At 30.5% G+C, this 9,433-nt stretch overlaps 1 long non-coding RNA gene across 1 annotated transcript; it reads left to right on the top strand.

Moving 5' to 3' along the window:
- Nucleotides 1-1,588: 1,588 nt before the first annotated feature.
- On the top strand, nt 1,589-9,433 carry LOC128170435 (uncharacterized). The gene is made up of 5 exons (XR_008241834.1): nt 1,589-1,681; nt 4,259-4,370; nt 6,005-6,116; nt 7,691-7,802; nt 9,383-9,433. It is a non-coding gene; the product is annotated as an uncharacterized LOC128170435 (long non-coding RNA).

Here is a 9,433-nt window from a genome sequence, read left to right on the forward strand (position 1 = left end):
GACTACTTTAGTCTGACTCCACAAGGAACATAATTTAAATTTCATTTAGCAGAGTATAAAATCAACATGTACAGGGATTTTACTATGTTATTACCACGAAACTGATAACTGGTACAGTAGGTCGTAAAAACTCGGCAAATTCGGGACCAGATAAAAATCACAAAACAAGATGTTTGCGGTTCCAAAAAATGATATAAACTAACAGATTGATAAATAAGGAGTTCATTATTTAAAATATGGCAAATTTTATCCAAAAATGTCAAGAAATAAGAAAATACGAAAAGAAAACATTAAATTTTAGCCGATAACTGGTACAGTGCCAGTATACATGTACCGTTAAATGTAACTTAAAAAAGAATATGTCTATTATTTCATAAAGATGTATGCATATGACCTAATTTAAATATTTTATATCATTACCAGCACATGTTATGTGGCTACTATTGTTAATGCTAATACTATCATTATTATCGCATCTATTATATTTTGATTGATAAAATGTTGTTTATATGGTGTATTTATTGACAAGAAAAAATAAAATTTACAAAAAAAAACAACAAAAAACTTTGATAATTAAATATTTACATTCAATTTTTACATTAGAGTTGTACCACACAGTAATATTGAAAGCATTCTTGGTATTTAATGAACTTTTAATAATTTGCTTAGTATAGCAGAGCCAAGAATGAAAAACATCTTGCCGAAAAATTATTTCTTTGAACAACCATGCATTATAGAAAATCATCACCAAAATCTATCATTTTTTTTTTTGCAAATTCAGAACCATTTATTGATTAAAAAAAAAGTCCATCCATCGTTTGTAGCCTTGAGTTTAATTTCTTAATCCATGAACATTTAAGAGATGCCATGAAGATAGAAATCTAAACCATTTTTAAACAACCTTTTAGGTAATCGATACTAACAATTTCTCTCTTAACTTTATCACACTTTCGAAATAAATTCAACAGGCTGTTACTACGAGATAAAATTACATCTTGTTTTGGATTTTGAACTATTCTGACAGGAAGCCATATTGTAAAACAGAGGGCTTATAATCTTTGTTGAGAATTTCTATCCAATTTATATTATTATTGCCAAATCCTCTAGAGCTTTGTATTTAAAGGACCATGTAACAAAATCGAAGGCTTTCTCAAAGTCAATAAGAACTAAGAGACCTGGTATGTTTTCATTTTCTTTCATGTGATCTTGTATAATCATAGATGTTGCTAGCATAATTAAGCTTCCAATTTATACTGCATTTTGTGAATTATCTAAGCAATATCTGGGAATTGAACTACACTTTTAATACAACAGCAACACAACACCCCCCCCCCCCCCATCCCGCGCACACACATCTAAAGCCCAGCGCTCTTAAACATTACATTAAATAAAAATTATTTTACTTATACAAGTTAATAAAAAAGATCATAATCCTATTTTTCATTTCTAACACTTAATAAGAGTGTATAAAATCATTTCCGCATACGTAATGTACTGGTGGTGCCAGTCACGTGGTACCACAAGCTTCCGGGTAACATATTAGTGTGTACACAGAATTATTGTGATTAGAACTATACCCATTGTACCAGTCACGTAGTTACCCAAAGTTCCCGCTACAGAACATTCCATAACCTGATTGTTGTCTACAAGTAGCAAGAGTGTCTTCAACAAGTTAAATGTAGTAAGTGAAAAGTATTTTGTTCAATGAATCTGAAAGATAGTAAAACATTTGATTTTAATATGGATCTGGAAGTTAAATTATCTATCTTGATTTTTTATCAACAATATTGCGCTTGAATGTAGATTTTTATTTAAAGTGAATCATGATCTTAGTCAAATATTGCAACTCAGAGTTCTTCGACTAAATAATTTGTACAAATTCGATAGATTTCACGAGTTTATCAACAATAGATACATGCAGGACGACCCATCTTTTTTTATATATTGTCCTTGTTCAAAAATGGCGAAAAAATCCAAGAAACAAAATATATATACAACTCGTTTATTTTCTTTATATTTGGATAAAAAAAGATGCAATTTTTTTGTAGTTATTTGTTTAAACATATAAAACTGTACTCTTAAGAGAAGTCTTTACCACAGCTATTTATTTTATTTTGCTTTGTAACATAGTCAATGTTTTACCTATTTGTTTCTGTTTTTGTTATAGAGTAATTCAAATATACAGCTACTTTTTACTTTGCATCGTCAAAGAGTTGTTGAATGATATGATTTGTTTTTTGGTTTGTGAATAAGTAATTCTATGCAAAGCTTTCTTTTCTTTTTCTTTTTACCATTTCAAAAAACAAGGCAATAAGAGAGAGAGAAAGAGAGAGAGAGAGAGACACACACACACAATGTACTACTGTTATTGAGTCTTTAGTTGCCATAACTAAAACCCTTTAAACTTAAGTCATTGTCCAGGAAATATATCCTTCACACCGGAGATCCAATCTTAAATTAGATATGTTTCCTTGTCGTGAACAGCTTTTTAAAAAAGATCACTCACATAGAATTAAATGAATGAATATAAAACATGTGCCACATGAACAGGGACGAATTTAATTTTTCTCAATAGTATGTCGAGTTTATTTTTTTCATTCTTGGAATTAATGGCGCATAAGAAAATTGCTGTTATAAAAACTTTGTCAACTAACATAAATTTGTATTGTTTACTGTGTTAGAAACCCTCAATTCCAAGAATCAAAATATTTTCCAATGCAAATAAGCTCTGATTTGTACTCACAATAACAAAGATTTTTTTTGATAAATTCAAAAGATTGAGAACTGTTAATGGGTAGTTTCTTGATTTTAAAGTGCCGTTTGGATGAAGTTTGCAATAATATTAAATTAAAACCTGCATCATATATGGGGATTGGATAACGTTTGGGAGTGATACATGTATATCCTAAATATGTTAACATGATATTGCATTTGTCTTATCAATCGCTTCTTGTAATTTGCTAGGTTAAAAGTTAAGAATAATTTCATTTTCAATTTTACTACAATATTCTTTTTTTAAATTAAAAACGAAATATTTATTTTACAATATGTATAACCAAATAGCTAAGCAAATACAAAGTCACTGTATTGTTTTCAATCATTTCAATATAACAAGAGTCCGCTTTATATATAATTATCACTATTGATAGTTAGTACATGCGTTTGAGTGCCAAATCAAAACAAAAAAGGTAATAAAACGCCCATTTAAAAAAAATGCTAATCATATTTCGATTGTACTCTAATACTACTTTTATTAAATATGGGGAAACTGTTGATATCCTTATCAAGCCATACATGCATTTAAATTGTCTTATAACTCTGTACCAAACAAACGTAAGTAAGGAATTACGGTATCGTAATATGCACCTCTAAGTAAAACGTCAAAAAAATAAGACGTCGTTTAAAATGTCGCAGTGACGTTAAGTTTTCTGTTTGATAATACCGAAACCAGAAGGTTAAACATCATTATTTTGTGTATGACAAAACGGGAGTTTGAAGAATAATTTGAATTCCAAAGAGGTATGGGGTTAGTGATTTTAAAAGTTAGGATTGATTTATCATTGTATATTTACATCTAACGAGTATGATTCGAACTTATTTCTTTTGTTAATTCATAACTCTATAAAAATAACAGAACTGAAATCATCACGCCCCGAGCAGGATGAAGCTCTGCTATTCAGTCAAGTGAATTATAACTGAATGGTCAGGAAATGTGACTGAAAGACACAAATATGCCATTCTGTCACTATTCAGTTACCTTTTAGTCACCTTTCAAATGACTGAATGGCAGAGATTCAGCCCGTTCCGTTTATCGGTTGGTCGAAATCTACAACAACGTAAGAAAAATCAGGAGCTGCGCAACAGAATCTTGATGATGTCAGACGTTAACTCATTTACCCAACTTTGTACAGGCACCCGGTAAAAATGACTATTCAACGAAATTATTCATCATTTGTTCTATAAAAGTCTACAATCACATAAACGAACTTGTATAATCACAGTTGTTTTTACCATAATTAATGTTCCAATGTATACTGCATTTTGTGAATTATCGAAACATTAACTAGGAATTGAACAACAGTTTATTATAACATCAACACCCCCCTCCCCCCGCACACACACACACTAAAAGCATACCAGTCTTTAAAATTACATACGAAAAAACATTATACTTATTATTAAAAATGAGAGGACTCATATTCTTCATTTCTAGCGCTTCATAACTAAATTATTGTGTTTAAAATTATTTCCGCATTAGAAATATACTCACTGTACCAGTCACGTGGTCACACAAAGTTCCGGCTACAGAATATTCCACAACCTGATCGTTGTCTACAAGTAGGAAGTGTGTCTTCAACAACTTAAATGTGGTTAGTGAAAAGTATTTTTTTTAATGAATAAAAAAGATAAGTAGACATTTGACTTTAATATCTATACGGAAGTTAAATTATCCATCTTGATATTTTATCAACAATATTGAGATTGAATGTGCACTTTTATTTAAAATGATTTATGATCTCAGTCGAATATGCTCAGAGCTCCTTGACCTAAATAATTTGTACAAATGCAATAGATTCCATGGATTTATAAACAATAGATATATGCATGACCACCCAATTATTCATTTTTTTTAAAATACCAATAATGCCCATTTATTTGTTCAAGAATGGCGACCAAAAAAAAAAAGAAAAAAAAAGAAGATTATATATTCAACTCGTTAATTTTTAAAGTTTTTGGATAAAAAAGATGCAATAATTTGTATATTTGTGTTTTAATGTTAAAATGGTCCTCTTAAAAGAAGTCAATACTGCAGGTATTTATTTCATTTGCTTTGTAAAATAGACAATGTTTTACCTATTTGTTTCTGTTTTTGTTATAGAGTAATTCAATTAAACAGGTTTTTTTTTTATCGTCAAAGAGTTAATAAATTATACAGGTTTTTATAATATAATTTGTCAATAAGTAATTCTGTACAAAAGCTGTTTGTTTCTTTTCTTTTTACAACTTTATATACAAGGGAATAAGTTTGATTGATTGACAGAGAGAGAGAGAGAGAGAGAGAGAGAGAGAGAGAGAGAGAGAGAGAGAGAGAGAGAGAGAGAGAGAGAGAGAGAGAGAATGTACTACTGAAGAGCTTTTTGAGGCTTTAGAAGTCAATAATTAAAGCCCTTCAACTTTTAGTAATTGGCCAGGAAATATATCCCCCACATCGGAGATCCAATCTTAAATTAGATATGTTTCCTTGTCGTGTACAGCTTATTGAAAATAACCTCTCACAAAGAATTAGATGAATTAATATCGAAATATGTTTCACATGTACAGGGATGAACTCAAAAGTATGTCCAGTTTTTTTTAACGATCGGTCCTTTTATGTCAAATTCGGTAAAAAATACTCTGCGTCTTAAATGAACTTCTGCCATTCAGTCAACTGAATTATAACTGAATTGTCAGGAAAGGTGACTGAATGACACAAATATGCCATTCAGTCACTTTTCAGTAACCTTTAAGTCACCTTTCAAATGACTGAATGGCAGATATTCATCCCGTTCCGTTTATCGGTTGGTCGAAATCTACAACAACGTAAGAAAGATCAGGGACTGCACGAAATAATCATGATGATATCAGACCTTATCTCATTTACCCAAGTTTATACAGACACACGGTAAAAATGACTTATCACCGAAATTATTCATCACGTTTTCTATAAATGTCTACAATCAGATAAACGAACTTGTATAATCACAGTTGTTTTTACCATAATTAATGTTCCAATGTATACTGCATTTTGTGAATTATCTAAACATTAACTAGGAATTGAACAACAGTTTATTATAACATCAACACCCCCCTCCCCCCGCACACACACACACACTAAAAGCATACCAGTCTTTAAAATTACATACGAAAAAACATTATACTTATTATTGAAAATGAGAGGACTCATATTCTTCATTTCTAGCGCTTCATAACTAAATTATTGTGTTTAAAATTATTTCCGCATTAGAAATATACTCACTGTACCAGTCACTTGGTCACACAAAGTTCCGGCTACAGAATATTCTACAACCTGATCGTTGTCTACAAGTAGGAAGTGTGTCTTCAACAACTTAAATGTGGTTAGTGAAAAGTATTTTTTTAATGAATAAAAAAGATAAGTAGACATTTGACTTTAATATCTATACGGAAGATAAATTATCCATCTTGATATTTTATCAACAATATTGAGATTGAATGTGCACTTTTATTTAAAATGATTTATGATCTGAGTCGAATATGCTCAGAGTTCCTTGACCTAAATAATTTGTACAAATGCAATAGATTCCATGGATTTATAAACAATAGATATATGCATGACCACCCAATTATTCATTTTTTTAAAATACCAATAATGCCCATTTATTTGTTCAAGAATGGCGACTGAAAAAAAAAAGAAAAAAAAAGATTATATATTTAACTCGTTCATTTTTTAAAGTTTTTTGATAAAAAAGATGCAATAATTTGTATATTTGTGTTTTAATAATAAAATGGTCCTCTTAAAAGAAGTCAATACTACAGGTATTTATTTCATTTGCTTTGTAAAATAGACAATGTTTTACCTATTTGTTTCTGTTTTTGTTATAGAGTAATTCAATTAAACAGGTTTTTTTTCGTCAAAGAGTTTAAATTATACAGGTTTATAATATAATTTGTCAATAAGTAATTCTGTACAAAAGCTGTTTGTTTCTTTTCTTTTTACCACTTTATATACAAGGGAATAAGTTTGATTGATTGATTGAGAGAGAGAGAGAGAGAGAGAGAGAGAGAGAGAATGTACTACTGAAGAGTTTTTTGAGGCTTTAGAAGTCAATAATTAAAGCCCTTCAAGTTTTAGTTATGGGCCAGGAAATATATCCCCCACATCGGAGATCCAATCTTAAATTAGATATGTTTCCTTGTCGTGTACAGCTTATTGAAAATAACCTCTCACAAAGAATTAGATGAATTAATATCGAAATATGTTTCACATGTACAGGGATGAACTAAAAAGTATGTCCAGTTTTTTTTAACGATCGGTCCTTTTATGTCAAATTCGGTAAAAAATACTCTGCGTCTTAAATGAACTTCTGCCATTCAGTCAACTGAATTATAACTGAATTGTCAGGAAAGGTGACTGAATGACACAAATATGCCATTCAGTCACTTTTCAGTAACCTTTAAGTCACCTTTCAAATGACTGAATGGCAGATATTCATCCCGTTCCGTTTATCGGTTGGTCGAAATCTACAACAACGTAAGAAAGATCAGGGACTGCACGAAATAATCATGATGATATCAGACCTTATCTCATTTACCCAAGTTTATACAGACACACGGTAAAAATGACTTATCACCGAAATTATTCATCATTTGTTCTATAAAAGTCTACAATCACATAAACGAACTTGTATAATCACAGTTGTTTTTACCATAATTAATGTTCCAATGTATACTGCATTTTGTGAATTATCGAAACATTAACTAGGAATTGAACAACAGTTTATTATAACATCAACACCCCCCTCCCCCCGCACACACACACTAAAAGCATACCAGTCTTTAAAATTACATACGAAAAAACATTATACTTATTATTGAAAATGAGAGGACTCATATTCTTCATTTCTAGCGCTTCATAACTAAATTATTGTGTTTAAAATTATTTCCGCATTAGAAATATACTCACTGTACCAGTCACTTGGTCACACAAAGTTCCGGCTACAGAATATTCCACAACCTGATCGTTGTCTACAAGTAGGAAGTGTGTCTTCAACAACTTAAATGTGGTTAGTGAAAAGTATTTTTTTAATGAATAAAAAAGATAAGTAGACATTTGACTTTAATATCTATACGGAAGTTAAATTATCCATCTTGATATTTTATCAACAATACTGAGATTGAATGTGCACTTTTATTTAAAATGATTTATGATCTGAGTCGAATATGTTCAGAGTTCCTTGACCTAAATAATTTGTACAAATGCAATAGATTCCATGGATTTATAAACAATAGATATATGCATGACCACCCAATTATTCATTTTTTTAAAATACCAATAATGCCCATTTATTTGTTCAAGAATGGCGACTGAAAAAAAAAAGAAAAAAAAAGATTATATATTTAACTCGTTCATTTTTAAAGTTTTTTGATAAAAAAGATGCAATAATTTGTATATTTGTGTTTTAATAATAAAATGGTCCTCTTAAAAGAAGTCAATACTACAGGTATTTATTTCATTTGCTTTGTAAAATAGACAATGTTTAACCTATTTGTTTCTGTTTTTGTTATAGAGTAATTCAATTAAACAGGTTTTTTTTCGTCAAAGAGTTTAAATTATACAGGTTTATAATATAATTTGTCAATAAGTAATTCTGTACAAAAGCTGTTTGTTTCTTTTCTTTTTACCACTTTATATACAAGGGAATAAGTTTGATTGATTGAGAGAGAGAGAGAGAGAGAGAGAGAGAGAGAGAGAGAGAGAGAGAGAGAGACAATGTACTACTGAAGAGCTTTTTGAGGCTTTAGAAGTCAATAATTAAAGCCCTTCAAGTTTTAGTTATTGGCCAGGAAATATATCCCCCACATCGGAGATCCAATCTTAAATTAGATATGTTTCCTTGTCGTGTACTGCTTATTGAAAATAACCTCTCACAAAGAATTAGATGAATTAATATCGAAATATGTTTCACATGTTCAGGGATGAACTCAAAAGTATGTCCAGTTTTTTTTAACGATCGGTCCTTTTATGTCAAATTCGGTAAAAAATACTCTGCGTCTTAAATGAAGCTCTGCCATTCAGTCAACTGAATTATAACTGAATTGTCAGGAAAGGTGACTGAATGATACAAATATGCCATTCAGTCACTTTTCAGTAACCTTTCAAATGACTGAATGGCAGATATTCATCCCGTTCCGTTTATCGGTTGGTCGAAATCTACAACAACGTAAGAAAGATCAGGGACTGCACGAAATAATCATGATGATATCAGACCTTATCTCATTTACCCAAGTTTATACAGACACACGGTAAAAATGACTTATCACCGAAATTATTCATCATTTGTTCTATAAAAGTCTACAATCACATAAACGAACTTGTATAATCACAGTTGTTTTTACCATAATTAATGTTCCAATGTATACTGCATTTTGTGAATTATCGAAACATTAACTAGGAATTGAACAACAGTTTATTATAACATCAACACCCCCCTCCCCCCGCACACACACACACTAAAAGCATACCAGTCTTTAAAATTACATACGAAAAAACATTATACTTATTATTAAAAATGAGAGGACTCATATTCTTCATTTCTAGCGCTTCATAACTAAATTATTGTGTTTAAAATTATTTCCGCATTAGAAATATACTCACTGTACCAGTCACGTGGTCACACAGAGTTCCGGCTACAGA

This window comes from Crassostrea angulata, chromosome 2 (assembly GCF_025612915.1).
Source record: "Crassostrea angulata isolate pt1a10 chromosome 2, ASM2561291v2, whole genome shotgun sequence".
Lineage (NCBI taxonomy): Eukaryota > Metazoa > Mollusca > Bivalvia > Ostreida > Ostreidae > Magallana > Magallana angulata.